This window comes from Rhinolophus hipposideros (assembly GCF_964194185.1).
Source record: "Rhinolophus hipposideros genome assembly, chromosome: 8".
In the NCBI taxonomy this organism is placed as follows: Eukaryota; Metazoa; Chordata; class Mammalia; order Chiroptera; family Rhinolophidae; genus Rhinolophus; species Rhinolophus hipposideros.
Genome location: NC_138054.1, coordinates 90,791,122 through 90,810,711, shown reverse-complemented (window position 1 = coordinate 90,810,711; position 19,590 = coordinate 90,791,122). Strand labels below are relative to the sequence as shown.

Genomic DNA, 19,590 nt, shown 5'->3' with positions numbered 1-19,590 from the left:
GCGCTGGTCCCCCAGGAGCCCTCCCGGGGCCGAGAGCCCGGGGGAGCGGGCGCGGCCGTCGAGCTCGGAACGGTCCCTGCCCTCGAGCAGACTGCGGCCGCCCCCCTGGCCGGCCTCGCGGAATCTGGGCGGGGAGGGGACGGCAGTGTCGCGAGGGGCAGTGGTGCGCCGCGCGTCGCGTCTGGGAGCCCAGGGCTGCGGGGCCGCGCTGCACCCGCACCCTCCGGGCAGGGCCCGCCGCCGTCCAGCGCGGCGCCGCGCGGCTCGGGCGCAGTTCCGGCGCAGTCCCCGCGCCGAGCGGCTCCGCGCCCCACACCTGCCTCTGCCCGGCTCCGGGTGACGTCGTGCCCCCCGATTGGCACGCGCGGGCCGGAGGGCGGGGCCGAGGCCGGTGAGCTCACCGCCGCGCCCCGCCATTGGCCCGGGCGGCGCACTCGGGCTGTGGCGGGGAGACAGCGGTACCCGGAGCCCGAGTCGTTCCAGCTGCGGTGTGTGGAGCTGAGCGGGTCGGGGCCGGGCTGGGCTGTCGGGGCCGGGCCGGGCGGGGCTGCTTGGGAGGAGGAGGAGGAACAGCGAAGCTGCTCGGCGCCAGCGCGACTGAGCGGTGGCCGTGCTCTCCAAGTCCTAGTGAGTGTGCGTGTGGCTGGGGAGAGTCGGCGGGGCGAGGGCGGCGGCCGGCGGGGGCGCGCGGGGCGGCCGGGGCGCGCGGGGGCGGGGCCGGGGGCGGGCGCGCGCCGCGGCCGGAGCGTGGGACGCACTCGTGCTCGCGGCGGGGGGCGCGGGGGCGCGCGTGTTTACGTGGGGGGGCGGGTGTGAAGAGTGGGTGCGAGGACTCGCGCCTGTGTGGAGGAGGGGTGGCGCGGGGAGTAAGGGGCGCGCGTGTTTACGCGCGGGAGGAGTGTGTTTTGACGCGTGAGTGCGTTTGGGGACCGGCCTGTGTTGACCGGGTGCGTCTGAGGGAGGGGCGTTGGGATGAGTGTGCGGGGCGCGTGCAGATGGCACGCGTGTTTGAGGAGCGGGTGTGCGGACACGCATGTTCACGGAGCAGCGCAAGAGTGAGCACGCGTGCTGGTGGAAAAGCGAGGGACTGGGTGGGTTTTGAGACGCGAGGGCGCTGGGGGCCGGCTTGTTGACGGGGCGCGCGTGTCTGGGAGAGAAGTGTGGGGAGTGGCTGCGAGGTCACGCGGGTTTAGGGAGCGAGGGAGCAAGAAGCGAGGCTGAGTGCGCGCGTTTCTGCGAGGGCGGGAGTGGGCGTGAGAACACGCGTGTGTGCGTGGGGCAGTGGGAGTATTGGGGTGAGTGACGGTGGGCGCGCGTGCGGGAAGTGGCCGCGTCGGGGCGGGCGCTGGGGCTGCGGGGTCGCCCGCTGATTTTTGTCAGCGAGGCGCGGAGCGGCGGCGGGCTTTTCGGATCCAGCGTTCGCTCCTTCCGCGGGGCGCGGGGAGAGGAGCGGGGCAGGTGCCCCCTCGCCGGTCAGAGGGGCAGGGAAAAGTGCTCCCTTGGCTGGGATAGGAACGGGGACAGATGCCCCCTCGGCGGGGCGCGGGGACAGGGGTGGGGACAGGTGCCCCTTTGGCGGCGAGAGGGACGGGGACAGATGCCCCTCGGCAGGGTGCGAGGAGAAGGGCCGGCACAGGTGCCCCACTGGTGGGGCGCGGGGAGAGGGGCTGGGACAGGTGCCCCCTCCGCGGGAAGAGAGGCAGGGACAGACGTGCGAGCGGCCGGGGCGCCTCTGCAGGACCAGGTGGTTGGAGGCGCCTTTTCTAGCAGGCCAATGGAGTGAATGAACGTTTTATTAATCCGTGAGTAGAACTCGGCGCGGAAAGTTACTCGAATTCAGAGACTGAAGGTTTGGAAGAACTTCTGAGAAGCTTTGCTTACCTGCAGACCTGGGGCGGGAGAGGCCCATTGACCATTGCTTCCACCAGCCAAGCCCACACGCTCGGTGTGGCCTCTTTGCATTTATAGGGTCTCGTGATTTGGTTTCCTAGGTATTGCACAACGTTAGAGGCAGCCCTGCTGGTGTTCAGTGTTTGAGACTTTTTCAATCTCCATAGATTTCTACAGGCATCAAAACAAATTTTTCTACAAATTTGGCAGCAAAACAAATTTCCCAAACTCTCATCCTCTTGCAAATTATCTTCTTAAACAATTGTTTCACCAGGGAAGGATGACAATTTTGAAGTCTGTTTTATATTTTGTCCACCATTGCTTGGATGATTTCTATTGGCTAACCTGAAGTGTCTGATTAGCAAAGCTGATTCGGTAAACATGAGATAGGCTCACAGATAATTACAGAAGTGCCTTGTGTATTTGGGTGAATGCTTTCTATTTCTTTCGCCATTGAGGTCAAAACCTGAAACTTTAAATTTGTGCTCCTGACAAATTTTGTCACATATGATAAAATGTCTGGCTGTATATAAAGGAGTCATTTTCTCTTGCTGTTTAAAGAATCTGTGTCAGATAGAGGAACTGTTGCCTGGGAGAATCTGACAGAGAAATACATTAAGCAGTAGCACTTTGCGTGGTGTGTTTATAGGAAAATATTATAAGACCAGAATTAGACAATAGCCAATAAGTTTATGTTTCTGTTTTTCTTTGTATTTAATTTAGGGAGTAATAATGCTTAACGTTCTAGAAAATAGCATTTACTTACAGGATGCGCATTTCCCAAATAAATTTAGCTTAGTAATGAAAACTAGCAGAGGACTGCTGCAAATTCCTAAGGGACCTCAATTCAGTCATCCTGATTAATTATATTCCAAATAATCTAAGTGGAAACACAATACTTGATACAGTAGTTAATAACAACATTGTATTGTTTAAGGGTTTTTATCAACTCTTCTGCTTTCGTGATACACACTGACAGACATGGTCCCCTATTCAGGCCTCTGTCAGCCTTCCTGTGGGTAATAGCAGCTGTCACTGCTACAGCACATTCATGGTGGGCTGTTGTAGAGAACACGGAGAGCAGGTTGCGAGTTGCCGAGTGAAAGACGTGAAACTCCTATTGCTACGTCTCCAGGGCTCAGCTGCATCTGGGGGATGTAGAGTTCCCTTTGGGCAGCATCAGAATTGTTCTGATGTTTTGATCATCGCTCTCATGAGCGCCCGACGTTGCAGAACTGTGCCTGTAGGCTGCCTTTTTCAAATGTTTAAGGAAAAATTGTTAACACGTGTGTTTGAAACACAACTTGGGGCATCACCCAGAAAGGTGACTAAAGACCATTTTGTTAAACTTGGCACAGTTCATTAGCTAGTACAGTGGTTTCTGGAAGCCGGTTATTCTTTCTTAACAGTGTACACTTCTCCACCCCTTTCCCAGCTGTTCTACATGTGCCTGCTGTGTCTTCTCACACTCAAAGGGCTTTGTTTTTTCTGACTTAAAGTGGCTGAATTTTTGTATTCAATTGATCTTTTCAAAAGGGACTCAGTACTGCCAAGTCTTCATTGTTAAGTATCAGCCGTGACATCTCATCACAGTACCTACGCCGAGTACTTGGGAGCTTATTTCACTTATATATTCCTTTGCCAAAAAGCTTTTGGCACCCACACATGATGTAGTTGATTCGTGTACACTTCACCTTTTTTTTTTTCCAAAAAGTGAGTTAAGGGAGCTTACAGAGAAACATATTACATAGTGAAACAAGATAAAAAGATGAAATGAAAGATTAGGCAAAAGGAAAGTGAAATGAGGGACTCATGAAGTTAGTAAACGACACTGAGTCTGTCACACCTTGCACACTTTCTAGAGGCAGGCCGTCAACTCTGGCAATTGCAGGAGGAGCAGCGCAGGTTTAATTTTGCCTTTCTCACACGTTACATGCAGTGAATTTTCCTATCTTCCACGTAAGTTCTGACAGCCATCAACTTATTTTAACTGATGATGGGAGAAGTCTAGATGAGATGCCTTGAATTGCATTGAAGACCACATGTAGTATTAATCACATTTAACATTCAGAACGTGTGTAGGGGCCTGCTCGTGCCACAAATGCATGGCATCATCACCTCTTGTCATGAGGATATTGGAGCTTATGACCGTGGAGATCATCCGTGTTGGGCGAACCCCCTTCCGAATGCAGTGCCCTGAAGTCACATGACCATGCTGTTCTCTGACGTGCCTAGATTTGGGTTAGCACACAGCAGGCAGACAAGGAGATGCCTTTACCATCAGGAAATAATTACTCTCCACCCCCTAAGCCGACTAGCCCGGTGGCTCATGGTGTGGTTCTGTGTAAATAAATACAAGTGGCTTTTTTTTAAATGTTGGGGTTAGGGGGTAGGTAATGCCGGTAAAATCTTGCTTGATGGTTCATTTCAGTCAAGTTCCTCTGATATACTAACTGAAATTTTACTTTCGAAAGTACATCCTGTTACCTATAATGTGCTTAATTTTATGTTGTCTTTTAAGCATTGAAAATAGATCATAACTTTAGACATATGACACACAGAAAGATCAGTCAACACATTTTAAGCACCCAATATGTCAGTGGTTAAGCAAATTATAATGAATAATTAAATGTTAATTTGAGGAACGCAAAATAGGGAAGGAATCTAACCAGGGTAAATGTTTATAGGAGTTAAACTGCTGATGCTAAACTTATGCAACATTTTTGTAATGTGGAAAATGATGGCAAATAATGGACATAAGTTTCTCCAAATATATTAAATTCACATTTGTCACCTACCCAAGTTACCAGTTAGTCTCTCTGTGTATTTATTTTACTTCTTCTATGTGACTCGCCACCCTCCAAATCTCTTAGCCAGCCTTCCCCTGTCCCTAAAAACTGCTCAGCATAAACTCTCTATTGCAGTCAGACTAGTTTGTTTACCGATGCCACATACTCTATTCTGACTCCTACCGCCTTAATCTCTGAGCTGAACTCAAGTCTTACCCCATTAATGAAGCCTTTCCCCTCACCTCCCAGATTGGATTTGCGGCTCTGTGGGCCAGGGTGACACCTAAGCTGTGCCTTCCCATACTGCTGTGTAGTGTAATAACATCTTGGAGTTGGAGTTCGCCAATACCGTTAGTTGACAAAAAGATAACAGATAACGTGCATGGTGTCACTCCCTGGGTAGAGGGAGAAGACTATAATGAGTCTCTCCAGGCCTCAAACCTGCTTTGGATCCTACTTCATGCATTCAGTAACTCAGGCAAACTCCGCAGGCTCTCCCATTCAGGTCAGTTCAAGGTCCCCGGCGGATTTGGGTTTTTACTTAAGTGGTCTTAAAATGGCTCTAAAAGTCTTGGCCTGGACCAGTGTGAAATAGCAAGGTCTGACACCTGAATCATGTCCCCAGTTACCTTAAGATTGATTGGCCAGAAGCTTGCTGTCTCGGAATGTGTAGAAGTAACAGCTGTCTGCTTTACTACAGCAGGCTGAGTACTAGGATTTTGTTTCAGCTCTACCACTAACTAAATGAGAAACTTCAGGTAAATCACCTACGTCTCTGAATCTCAGTGCCTTACCTGTTTTCTAAACCTGCTAGTAGTGGTTCAGGAAATCAACTTAGTGATCAACATTATCAGTTTTTAAAATCAGAATGCGTTGCCCATCGTAAAGTGTCAATTTTGGAAGTTTTTGTCTCAAATATACGTGTATATGTAAGTGTGTGTACTGGGTTCTACTTTTCTCTGTGGGCCACAGTCAAAGATTGTTGAAAGCCCATGGACCAGGTAAGTCCTAAGTTCTCTTTAAATCCCGTGTCCAGTGGTGATTCTTTCCTGTGGGATGTCTGTTGTTACGACATTTGATTTGGCAGTAACCTAAGGCCTGAATGGGTTAAGATACTTGCCTATGTGTATAACTAAACAACAGATGGTCTCCTTCAGCTAGGCTGGAGCCCAGTATACATTTTACTGTTTTTCTGATTTCTTTAGGTAATCAAATGTTTGAAATAAGCATGGCAGCTTATTTCCACCATAATTTATCCCATGTTTTGTAGAGAAATTCCAATGATATTTTTGTACTACTAAGGTATATTTAATAATATTGAGTATTTTTTTACTGTAAGTAGAAGCACAACTTTCACAATATTTAGTAGAAGGATCCACATTTCAGTTAATAGATTTACCTTAGACCCCTCTTTTAGCTGTAACAGAACTCAGACGCAGACTGACTTATGTAAAAAAAGGAATTTTTTATGTCAAGAATTTATTGACTTTTATTATGAAGTCCTGTTTTGGGGTTCTCTTCAGGCACAGCTGGTTCCAGATGCTTAAGGCATGTCACTAGGAACCTGTCTTTCCCTCTCTTGGTTCTCCTCCCCTTCGTATTGATTTGATTCTCAGACATGGCTTCCAGAAGTTGTAGCAAGATGGCCCACTCAAAGCTCCCGGCCAATATTGCAGCAATTTAGCAAATATCTCTGGGAAAACAGCATTTCTTTCCCAGTAGCTCCAGGAAATGTCCTGTTCTTATTAGGCCAGCTTGACTCATGTGCCCAGTCTCTTGAATAAGAAGAGATAGTGCTCTCATTAGCAAGGCCTGGCCTGGAGCCAAGCATTCAGGTCAGTACCACCTGAACTGAGCTAGGCAACAGTAGCTCCCGAAGGAGCAGCAAGGTACCCTGGCCAGGGAGGGGAGAGGGGATACTAGGCAGGCCCTGGTCCTTTTTAGTCTTCACCCTTGACGGTCATATTCCCAAAGAAAGCACCATTCATCTGACACTGCAGAAACTCGTAATGAGGCTTGTTCCATGACTTTATTCTGGGGGGGGTCCAACTTAAAATTAGGAGACACCAAAACCATGAGTGAGCCTTTTAGCGAGTGCTGACTAACAATTCCTAGGACCACTCTCAAAAAATAGGATTCAAGTCCTTAATATTACACACTGTGGTTTGGATTAATCACAGAGAATTTATTCAAATATCCATTTGTCTTTTCTAGTAAAAGAAACCATTCATTCTACTCTAGCCAGAATCAATGCCCCTGGCTTTTTTGTGTGTGTATGAAAGATGTTTTATCTAATAACGTAAAAAGAAGGAAGTGCCAGCCTAAAACCGATGATGTTCTAAAAGCTTATAAGTCAATTGAATATTTCCGAGATAAACAGTGCAACAAATGGTAGGTGGGTTCCCAGGCTGCCCTGAGAACAGAAACCTTTTTGAACCCATAATAGATACTCTGTATTTGCAGGAGAAAAATAATTAAAATAACGTACATACGCATATATCACCTATATACTATAAAACTATCACATAGAACTACATAATATATAAATGTATAGCACACATTTATGTTACAGAACAAGGAAATTGTGAACTTCACATTTGCATATTAAATGATGTTGCTTGAATAAAAATAAATGTATACATAAAATAACTTCAGTAAATGAAAGCTTCTTGGTGAAGATTCTTAACTCATAGGGTAGAAATCAAAGTGGTGCTTTGAAATTACAGAGTCTAGGTCTCTAACTTTTTAAACGACGAAACCCAGAAGAGTAAGTCATTTATGTTTCTTGATAGCAACCCTAACATTCTTACTATCAATTATAATTGCAACCTTATCTTTATTCTCAAGTGGAACAAAGAAAAGAGAGTGAGGGAAAGTCTTCTGAGATATCTTGAGTTAGAACAATGGAAAGGAATAAAGAATATTGGTTAAAGAGGTGGTTGTCTGAAGTGGAATTGGTAGAAGCAGTAAGAGAAGGAGAGACTGAGAAGGAAGAAAGGAGATGGTAGGAAGAGATGCTGGGTCCAACCGTTTCCCATAGTAGTCTCTGGGTGACATTCCCCATTAGTTGGGGTCTGTGGTAGGTTGGAGTGGTACCCAACCCACTCCATGAAGAAGGCAATGGACCAGGAATTTCCTCACTTAGAGACTGTCTATGTGACACTGTTCTTTAGGACTCGTTTTAGTTCCTAACCTCTTCTGTGGGAGCATTAGTTACAGGAAATGCTTATAGGAACACACACACACACACACACCCACACAAAGGTTCAGATAAGTTTTGGAAACACCTACCATTGACTCTCTACGAGCAAGTTACAGAGTGTACATGAGCATATAACGGTTCAGAAAAGTCATACATTAAAGAAGCAGAAATGTATTTAGTTGTGTTTCACCCAGTATTTCCAAAACATCTTGGATACAGCATTTTGTTTTTACGGTCTCCTGAGCAACAAACATCTCAGGAAAAATGGGCTATGGCACGCAGTTTAGGAAACGTTTCAGGAGACCATCCCCACAGAATGGTCCTGAGCCTGAAATCCATGGGCCTTCATGGGCCTCCCTTGAAATTGAATGTAAACTGGTTTGTATACGTATTTTGCTGGGAAAGAATTCGCAGCTTTCATCGCTGTCAAAGAATCCATGAACATAAAGGGTAAGAGTCATTGTTCTGAGTCCTTTACTAACTAGGGAGGTCCACGTCCAGTTTCTCTTCACTTGTTCTCGTCTGTGTGTTTTATGTCTGCATAGGGATGGATAGTCCTCAGTAGGCAATGGGCCATCGTCACTCGGAGACATTGATGGGGCCAAGTGGTAATCACAAACAGGGCTGACTTGATTTATTGTCAAATGGGTTTAAAAATTGGCAGCTGCTCTCTGTCCATGAAGAATTGTGGAAAGAAATTACCTGTGCAGGGTGTTTTCTTACTGCTGAACTCCAGATATATTTATTCCTAAACAATGAAAAAGAAAACATGTTATTTCGTTGCAGTAAAGATTTTTAAAAAATGAAGGGCCACTGACGTGCAGAAGAGAAAACAACTCAGGAACCCACTAAATGTAGAATGCTTTTCCTTCTAAAACAACTCGCCTACTTTTAGATTTTAAAAATATCAGGATCATGCGATATCGTTGGACAGTGAGCAAGCAGTAAATAACTGTGTATTCCTCCGAATACTCGCATTTACCCTCGATTTACACCAAATCGTCGGAGAGCTGGACCACGTTGGACCTTTGTTGAATTACTTTCATGGAATGCCACTTTGGTGTTCTTTAATACTAAATGGTAATAAACAGTCATTTGAAACCCAGTAGTGCAAGGATGCTGAATTCTGTTATATCAATGTCTTTCTTATTAGGATCTGTGGGAGAGATTTCTTTCAGATCTTAGTACCAAGAAGAGCCAGGCTATCCAAAGCGACGGACAGTGGTCTTGAAACTGACCGCCTCCCTTTTTGCTTTGTTTGCGAAGTTCGGTCAAATTTGGGACTCACAATGAACCATTTTGGAGAATTTAGAGTGTGTGTTTTTCTGTATAACAGCTTTACCTGAGCTTTATTTTACTCTTTTCGCAAATCTTGCTCTTACCTAATCTGTTATTAATCCTAAGTATTTTTAGCAGCCACCTCAAACAGGCATACCTGGATCCAGGATTGTTACCAGTTAAGTGAGGGCAGGGAGGGAAATAACGAGGTTGAGGAGGGGGGAATTGCGACAGAGAAGGGGAGTCTGGAAACTGAGAAGAGGGGAGAAAAGGAGCCCGTGGGGCTGTGTTAGGGAGTTGCGATGGATGCGGCCATGGTTAGCGCCCACTGCCTTTTGAGTTGGTTAGTGATCTTTTGTTCCATTATTTACCTGCTCCCTGAACCTTAGGACAACTACACTCGGAGTGGCATAACTAAAGAAGCCCGATTTGGAGACTTGCATAAGGATGGCAAGACAGGACAGCCCCACGACTGTATGATACCAGGCTGCATCCCCATTTAGTGAAAGCATTGTAAGTTTTTAGCGTTACCACCTAATCCAAGAGGTGTTTGAATTCCTCCATTCAGGCCTCACTCACTTGGGATTTGCACACATTTGAAGCTTGTTCTGGCCGAGGGGTAGAATGCTAGTGGAAGATGTAGTCTGCAGGTTAGGGCCTCCGAACTCAAAATGTGGAAGGGAGTCGTGTGCAGACACAGGAGGGCAGCCCTCGGTGTGTTCTCATGTGGCATGTGCGGCCAGGACACAAAATGGCCCTCGTAGGCGTCATGACGCTACCAAAAAGGAGTTTAATGGTTAAGAACTTTCTAGAACTGGTGTTTCTCTTAGAGAATTATCCCTGCGCAAAATGTTTAAAGTGGTATAAGTTGGATTTTTAAACATGTTTATTCTCTATTATCAGAAAGGCCAATGATAAATCGTAAAATAGTATTAAATCATTTATCTATTGAGACTTACTTTATAAGATATCCAGTGTTTTAAAGTAATACAGCGATTTCTTTTTCCAATGTATGCGTTCCAACGTATTCATTTGGAAAGGACCTCACCTTATATTTATTCAATATTTTTTCAAAATCTTACGGCAGTGTGAAAAAATGTGATTGTCGTTAATGAACTTTTGAGTTCTGGAAACACAGCCTCTATGTAGAATCCAGTGTTTAAAAAAATACATATTTTTGAAACATCTTGGACTTTAGCTCTCTCACGAGTTAGCAAGACAGTTGGGAACGTGTATACAGATGGTACCCCTACAGTTAGTTCTGACAGCAAAGCACTGCCAACAGCAGGTCTGTCAATAATGTACGAAGAATGAGCTGGAAACAGCTAGTGAGGGCCTCTTCCAACTAGCAGCCTGAACGCATGGGTTTTCAGTCAGATGTTGAAAACTGCCAGGAACTCAGGGCATATAACATCCATTGTGATTTAGGAGCATTAGCTAGAAACAGCGGTGTTTTCTCTCTCTCTCTCTCTCTCTCTCTCTCTCTCTCTCTCTCTCTCTCTCTCTCTCTTTTTTTAACGTCCTTTCCCCAGGTACCATGTAATACATGTTACCAGCAGTTTTCTTTCTTACTGAGTTTTCCCATTGTCTCCGCCCTAACGTGGTCCTAGCATACTTTTTCCAAGGTGAAAACTACCAAATGAAAGAGTTCTACACCAGTCTCAATTCGACTGTTTTGTTTGTTTGTTTGTTTGTTTGTTTGTTTTCAAATGCCTAGTCCCTGATACATTCAATAGGATAGGTAAGAGATGGCCATGGTGGAAGGGAAGGACTGCTTTTAACAACATGGCTGGAGAAAAGCACTTCGTAGAAATGACTAATGGAAACAGATCTCTTGTTCTGCATATGCTTTACCTGGGCCTCCTTGAAATTCACTCTTTACATTTCAAGCAGATGAAATTAAGTCACTTACTCAATAAATATTGGTTGAGGGCTTGCCATGTGCCACGCATTGTGCCGGGCCTCAGGAGTGTAACTGGGAACGGAACAAATACGGCTGCTGGCCTCACAGGGCGGCCTCTCAGGGTATCTCTTTACCTTTGTGTTAAACTGAGGTTCTGGAAATAGAGGCTCATGTCTTCCTTAGCTGTTGGGTCCCTGGCTGCCACCACGGCTTCCGTTGTCGTGGTTGCCGTCACACCCCAGAGCTGTGGCACGCGTGCAAAGCAGTGGTGTCTCTGCAGCGGGTGTTCAGCAGACGTTTGTAGAATGAATGTGCCTGGCCCCGATTCTCCATGGTTCTTCCCGAAGGATTTTAAGTGGTTTTTCTGTTACAGCTGGCCACCACACACCAACTTGCTGGTGGTTAATTAATGTAGTCTCGCCTCCTGACAATTCCTGTGCCTTTTGTAGTTTCAGTCTGTGCGGTTTCAGTTCTTCAGGGTCAGGATTTGCATCTTCTGTGTTCTTTTACGCATTTAAATGTCATTCCACTGTCACATCTTCGTGTCCAGGTGAGATGGTGGTTCGTCTCCATGCCCCATTCCCGCATTCATCGTCATTGGTAATATGTGTTCGTCAGTCTTCTGTACAGATTACTGAGTACTGTAGAATGTCTCTGTTCGTGCTCATATTTCTTATTTTCACTGAGTACTGGAACTGTGGAGGCAGTGTCCCCCCACTTTGGTGCTCTCTGAAAAGTTAGCCAACTGAAAATGTTTGCTCTCATAGACTTACGTAAAGGTGGGTGTGGAATGTGTCAGAGCCGCTGACGTCCTTTGCTCTCACGTAATCAGCTGCGCTTTTGCTTCCATTTATTCCAGTTGGGTTTGCCGCCTTATTGATATGCAGTTGCTCCCTCATGATTTGGGGTGCTCTTCTATGCCCAGTGCCGTGTTCTGATGTAGTTGAACTCCTTGAGTAAGCCTAAGTGTCCTGGGAGAAGAGGTTTGACATTTTTGCCCTCATGCACCTCAAGCTCTAGTCCTGAAAGATTTCAAGGGAGAAATAACTGTCCATTTGCTGCGCTGCCCTTGTTGTAACATTTTGTCTCCTAATCGCCATTAGTTGTTCTGGCAGCATCCTAAACAATTTTTTCTGATGTGTCTAAGAAAAGTGCAAAACACAGACCAAGGAGAAGAAATATGAATCCCAAAGCACTGCCAAGGAAGAAAGTCTAAGAAGAATTGTTAATTTCCATTTCTAGGGTTTGGCTACGTAGAGTTGGGGAGTTTTTACGAAGTGGCATATGGCGATTTTTCCTAAGGCTAAATTTAGCCATTGCTTTGGAAAATCAGAGTGGTACAGCTTGTGCCTTATCTCCGTCCGGCCCTTACCGTTTCCTCTGCACTGGGACATCTTAAATGGCTAGCTGGGCAGGAGCAGCTTCATGCACTCCAGCGGCCCCATTTATTCTGGGAAGGAATTAAGTGACTTCATTTTCCCTGTCTTTCTGAGCTTCCTAAAAAATTTAGGAGACTTCCTGAGCAGCAATTACAGTTCTCTACAGAAATAGTTCAAGTCATGCCCCCTTTTGCTTCATCAGCTCCTTCTGCCAGTGCAGCCAAGGGCTGTAAATGGAATGAGAGATGGCCTCTCACTCCTGTCCAAATAGCAACAGGAGGGCACATGTGCACTTGAGCTACAAATAACGCGTTTTAAAATAGCAGATGGTATTTGATGATCGCTCCTTCATTCATTTACCTGCCAAGGCAAAACTTCTTCTTCTGCTCTGGCAATAAGACCAGAGGTGACTCCGCTCGAGCCATTGTAAGAACAAGTCCTGGTATTCGCAGATATTATTCCTTAACCAGTTTTCAGGCATCCGAATCCATGCAGACTTTCCAAGCCCTGTTCTAGGAAAATGTGTCTTTCGTTCAACACGGTAAAAATTTCATGTTTGTACAACTACCGGACCCGACCAACTTGTTAAGCACTTTTGTAACTAATTATAGGCACTCCTCTCTCACGAAGGTGTGCTGCCAGCCAAATGTGCCAAATATTTCACCGGGGAAAAGTGGGACTCTCTGAACAGCAGGGACCCAGATTTTTGAGGTGAAGCTCCACGGAGAAAGCAGAGTGACCGTGCTGTGGGATTCCCATTTGTGTCTGTGGAAAAGGCAGTTATTCCTCCACTTTTCTGCCACTCTTGCTCCAATACTCTCCTTACCTGAGGCCAAAGGAAATGGCAGCTAGCTTCTGATAGAGCTTCTCACATACTTTCAGATCAACTTCGCTGGGTTTGATCAGTTTGTCCCCTCTCCCCACCCCCCCACACCCGGAATAAGTGATAAAAGTGGTCGCTGGTGGTACCCCCGGAGTCCACTGGGGAGAGCGCAGGTCACTCAGAGCCTTTACCCCATGTTTAGATGACCTCATCAGTAAATTGGCTTCCAGAAGCAGCTTAACTTAGAAAATCATATTTCTTTGTTTTTACTCCATTGGCTGAGCACCCACTCCATAACTGGTGCCAGGGATACAAAACAGAGTCCCTGCTTTCAAAAAGTTCGCTCCAGTGGAAATGACACGTGGCAGAAAATAACTATACATTCGTTTGCTAAGTCCCATTAGGACACAGAACAAAACAGGGTTTCCCGGGCACACTAGAAGGAACACAGGTCTGTTTTGATCCCTGCCTTGATACAAGCAGGGTGACGATGGTAAGAAACATTTTCTGAGCCTCAAGTTTCCTCCTGTAAAATGAAGAGGAAAATCTTTCAGAGTTATTTTGAGGGTTAGAAATAATACATGGAGAATGTCTGGCCTACTGTAGATACTCAGCAGCAGCTATTAATCCTAAAACCGGAGGCATGTTTGAGCCTCCGAAGAATAAGAAATTCTCCAGGTGGATATGGGGAAAGGTTGGCCATTACCACCATAGGCTCAAAGGTTTGTCAAGTTCCTGGTGGATTTGGAGAACCGTGAGTGATAAGAAAACCCCTAAAAAGTAGCCGGAGACCGTTTGTAAAGAGTATCGCATGCCACACCAAAGCATTTAAATTTTGTTTTCTAGGTCATAGGGGAGGGATTTATGGTTTTTAAAACACCCTTATCTGATAGAATGTCAGAAACTACATTGTATTGCATTGCTCAATGCACTCATGAATGTTAATTAGGCTTCAAGATTTAAAGTGAGTTGTTTATAAATCTAGAGGGAAAGTAGGGGCAGCCGAGTGCTGAGAGCCTGTGACGTCTGGCTTGCACATAGTTGGTTTCCCGATGGAGACATTTTCTTACGTCAGATGCCCAAATACTTGGGATTCTCCACTTTTACAGATACAAATTCCGCGCTTTCTAAACTTCGAACATGCTGTGGGTGTCTGACTTCATGAAGTTTTCTCTGCCTTTAAAACTCTGGTATCGCTCAGACATTTAACATGTTTTAGGTAAATATTAATTTGGGACATTTAACAATGAGTCCCTTGGAGGGTTAGGAATCCCTGTTAAAGAGAGATGCAAAGATGACCCAGGAGGGCTCTGTGGTTTGTGACACTGGGCATAACTGCTCTCAAGGGAAGGCTGGGACGGGGCGCACCCAGCAAAAGAAAAGGGGATGTGAGGCCGCAGCTCACCGTCCATTGCCTGTTGGGCCAGTGATTGGCTGGAAATGTTTTTTCATCTTCTTCCTGATCTTCATAATACTCAGAGCTATTCCGGGATTCTGAGTATATACCCCCTGGACGGCTACGATGAACACTGCAGAGCTGTTCGAGTCGGAGATGGGAGTATGGACGCGTGCTTATTTTAATATGTATACAGTTAGATAGAGAAATGATTATAGATATGTGTGCGTGCACGGGTTATTTACTCACATACACTTCTTTGCTCTGTCCACTGAGAGGGCCTAGAAGCAGTGACCGCGCCTCCCTTCCAAAAAAAACCCCAAAAACAGCAATGAGCACATCCAGCACCCAGGTCTTGGTTTCTAAATGCCATTCTCCAGTAAAAGGAACCAGGACGCCTTAGAGAAATTGCTGAATCTAGGACTGGACAGGGAGAATAAAAGGTAAACCTGGAGCATCTTATGATGCCAGAAAGTAAGGAAGGGCTCAGAAAAAAAGGAAGAGGACTGCAGGTATATCGAAGGGACACAGGCGCCGGGCTGAAAGAGCTCCCCGTAACCAGAGCTGGGCTCCCTGTAACCAGAGCTGGGCTCCCCGTAACCAGAGCTGGGCTCCCCGTAACCAGAGCTGGGCTCCCCATAACCAGAGCTGGGCTCCCCGTAACCAGAGCTGGACTCCCCATAACCAGAGCTGGACTACTTCGAGCAGTAAACTGACAGTATGATGACCCAAGGTGTAAAATACATATACATGAGTTCATATTGACATAAGTAAATGATTGACCAAACAAGTAAAGAGAGGACAAGTCTTCCTCATGGGAGTACTCCACATAAGAGAAGTGGGTGCTCCCCCATCCATGAAGGGGAGCTGGATTCCCTAACCTCTGAGTGTGGGCTGGACTTGGTGACTTGCTCCCAAAGAACAGAGTGTGGAAAGAGAAGAACAGTAGCATCGAGTCACCCAGCAGACGCTGCCATCCTCACCTGATCAAGGTCAACATCCGCAGTGCGTCGCCCTGTGCCCCTGGTACGATGGAGGGCACTTGCCCTCTGGGATCTTCCTCTTAAAAGCTCATGGCTCCAGTCTAATCGTTAGAAAACGCCAGGCCAACTGAAGTTGAGGGCCATCTACAAAGTACCTGACCAGTATTCAACACGGTTAAAGTATGAAAAAGAAGGAAATGGTGAGGGTGTCACAGATCAGAGCAGGCAGGAAATTTAACAGTGAGATGCAACACGGTAGTTTTGATTGGCTCCTGGACCTGAACAAGTACATTGATTCTAATTCAGTTCTAATGGTGCAATCGAATTCAAGTCTATAGTTAATGAGCCATAGATCAATGTTCATTTCTGAGTTTTGACAAATGCACCACGGTTGTGTCAGATGTTAATATTAGAGAAAACTGGCCGAAGGGTATGTGGGAACTCTACTATCTGCAGCTCATCGGTCAATCTAAAATTATTTCTGAAATTTTAAACTGTTTTTTAAATGCCCCCGTAGATGTGGCTGGTTAAACGGATCCAGTCTAATAATAGCTCAGACTTCTGAGGGCCTTACCCCATAAAGAGGTTTCACATGCTAGTTTATTTGATCCTCACGACAAGAAGGGAAATAGTAATATCCCCATTTTACAGATGGGAAAGTTGAAGTGCAAAGGGTCATTATTTTTCCAGAGTCACACAGTGACTAGACCTGGAGGTCTCAGCTCCACTCCAGTGTTCTTTCCACGTGTATAGAGATCACAGCTGCCCAGTGTAAAGATGTTGCTTCGGCCAATGGGGGTGCGGGTAGACGAGGCTTTGAATGAATCATGAGCCAGACTGTTGCTGCAAAGCCATCAGAATTATTTACTTTTTGTCTGGGGTGCAGGTGCGTGGGTGTGTGTGTCTTGACTGCAGTGGGAGAGAATGGCTGTGTGGCTGTTGGCAGCCCGCAGTTCCCTGGAGCTGCACAGGAAATAGGCTGCTTTAGAGAAAAGCACGCGCCAGGGACAGACAGCTGGGAAGACACCCCGTTTAGTCAGCTGAGAGAAGAAGGCGGCGATAGAGAGGTAAGACGTGATAGGGGTGGTAGGTTAGTGCTGACTGGGTGCAGAGAGCAGCACAGGTGGGTGGGTTTTAAACCGCTTTCAGGTACTGTCATGTCGGAACTGGCCGGGCACTTGAGAAGTACGGTACAGCGGAGTACTGTGGACCCAGTGCGTGTGGCTGGACCTGGCGTTGCCTTCACATGTCTGTGTGGCGTGGGAGCCTGTGCTTCCGCCTGAGCAGGTGGTTCTCAGATCCTTCTTCAGCAAGCACCTGGGTAGACAGAAGACTAATTCTTGTGGAAGGAGGCTGGCTCTTAGCGCAGCAGGTCTTCAACCGGGGCCCCAGACCGGAAGCTTAGCATCACCTGAGAACTTGTTAGAAATGCGACTTCTGGGACTTTCCCAGACCTACTAAATACAAAACGGAAAGAGAATAAAATCCTGGGACTAGGTAGGGCCCACGGGTCTGTTTTAAGATGCCCCTAGGTGATCCTGGTGATTGCTCGGGTCTGAGAGCCGTTGGGGTGAACACAAGCCTCCGATCCAGGCGGCATGCTGCCTGCAGAGAGGACCAGCCCGGCGGAGCACACGTGGAGAAGCTGTGCCACAGTGGGGTGCCCAGACGCAGACCCAGAGGTCCTACTGCGGGAGGGCATGCGTGTTCACACCTCACGGTGCCCAGCCTCTAGAGCTGGGGCTTATCACAGGACTTACGGGGTGGGGGGAGGTGAAAAGCTGGAGAGCGTTTTTGTCCAAGCAGTGACTCGTTCTTTTGGTCAGGAGGATATAACCTAACGCTCCCAGACAAGAACTGAAGGCCAGGAGCTACCTAGCAGGTGGGAGCTGGAGCTAGGGCGGCCGCTGTGTGTGCTGGGCCCTCCCGAGGCTCATGTGCTCAGGGAAACGCGCGTTCTTGGCTGGCTCTGTGCCGTCTCGTTCTTACGATGGGGCCACTCGCTAGCTTCAGTCACGTTGTCCTGAGCACGTGGGGCCCGGGAACCCTCAAAGCTGAGTCACCATTGGCTTGGTTTGAAGCATCATGGGTGAGAATGCGGCCAAATTTGTCACCCCTAGATTTGCACATTATTCGTTTTCTCTCCCTGTACCCCAGCATGTTAGTTTAAAGATCCAGGCTCATTCGGGCCGCAGAAATTATTTGTTGGCCAACAGGTAAGGCAGGGATATCTTCACTAATGTTCAAGGCACCCCCTCTCCCCAGTGCTTGATACACAGTAGGTGCTCAATAAATATTTGTGCATGAATAAAGGAATCTTTAAATGTACTTTTTTGACTCTGTTATCAGAAAACAATTTTTTTGTTGTTTCTAAGAAATTGTGTTCCCTCTACCCCGTAATCACCTACAGTATACAAGACAGGTACAGGAGCCAAATATTTCGCAGTAATGTTTTAATTGTCGTAATAAAGCTGTCAAACCAAAACAAGCACAGAGTTGCTGCTTTTGACTCGCCAGTAATGGAAACGTGAAGACGGTTGTTCTCTCCGTGTGATAAGCCCTGCAGACAGGGGTGGCCGGGCCCTGCTCAGGGGACGGAGTGTGATCAGACAGTCTCAGGTTCTTGGTCAGCGCAGCAGACCTGCACTCTCCCGGGTGCAGCTCGTTCATTTCCATTTGAGGTCATTCCTGATATTAATTATCACTCCCTTCCCCCTTTGGAGTTGAGAGGCTCAGACATGCATGATAAAATTTTGTTAAGAAGCAAATAATTGCTTCTGAGTAGCTTCATAAAGTGCTACTGAGAGCAGCTTACTGACCATGTCAGCGAGCTCACGGCACAGTCAGCTGAGGGTGGGGCTGGACATACAGCTCGGGACAAAAGCCAGTAACCTCTGTGGCAGACAGTCGTGGGGACTGTGTTCTGACTTGGAGATGCCATGGGCGGCGCCTGGCCCTGTGATGTCAGAGGGTCTGTCTCCGCAGTGGCCGGGGGATGGGTGTGGATGACATGGCAACTGCACTGCAGCGCACTGCAGCACTGCCGGAACAAAGCCACCTCCCACAGGGACAGATGGCCGGGCAGGCACGCCTGCAGTGCAAGCTCGAGGCTGACCACAGCTGGGCAGCCCTTCCTGTACGCTTCTGCCCCTTTGCGTGATGTGCAATGTTAATGTTGGCCACCAGCTCCAAGCCAGTGCAAGCAGTGCTCTGAACCAAGTGAAATGGGTTCTGAACATTCATTTCATAGGTGCCGCAGAGGAAATAACCAGTAGATGGCTACAGAGGCTTGACCCACCTCAGTGGGAGGCGTGAGTCGCTGCGGAGCTTCACAGAGGAATGGCTGTCAGATAACACAGTTGGGAATCAACAGGGACAGCCTATCAGAGTGTCACAAAGGACAACTACCATCCAGTTGGGGGAGTCCTGCATTTGGTCAATTTGCATTTCTAATAGGGCCTGGAGGAAGGAGTCTAGTGTCACCTCTGAAGTCATTTTGTGTCTGCCATGGGTGGTCGCAGCATGACAAGGCCATCCCGTGCAAATTCATTCAGGGTTACTTCCCATTGGGGACCCAGCAGCAGGTGTTGAAGGTTTGTCATCTCTACCCATGGGTGTGAAACTGGAACAAAGACGTTATCTTTCACTTTTAAAGAGGGAGGATTTTGCTTTTTGTGTTGTTCCTGGAAATAGCTTATTAGAAAATAATATCAGTTCTTGAAAAGCCATCTTCCCACTCTTGCATTTGTGGTTGAGTAAAGTGAAATCAATTCAACATTCAGTATTGAAAAATTTCCTGGGAAACAGGTGTATCTACTATCTTTACTGTAAGATTAAGGTTATATTCCCTAGGGTAAGACCATCTGATGCACAGTCTTCTCTAATTTTTCACCTTCCTGTCGTATCACATAGGGATTCCGTGCCAGGCCCGAGAGCCAGATGGATCA

At 47.0% G+C, this 19,590-nt stretch overlaps 1 protein-coding gene across 23 annotated transcripts in view; it reads left to right on the top strand.

Moving 5' to 3' along the window:
- The window catches only part of CAMTA1 (calmodulin binding transcription activator 1), an 807,730-nt gene that overhangs the window by 755,707 nt on the left and 32,433 nt on the right, over nucleotides 1-19,590 (top strand). For 3 of the 23 annotated variants that reach the window (XM_081054803.1, XM_081054802.1, XM_081054801.1), the window contains exon 1: nucleotides 448-627. The exons of 17 other annotated variants lie outside the window; for them this stretch is intronic. The gene's annotated coding sequence lies outside the window, so the exon portion shown is untranslated. Of the gene's footprint in view, nucleotides 1-447; nucleotides 634-1,072; nucleotides 1,092-19,590 lie in introns of those variants that run through there. 3 more of the 23 variants (XM_081054798.1, XM_081054800.1, XM_081054797.1) reach the window with 3 other exon arrangements.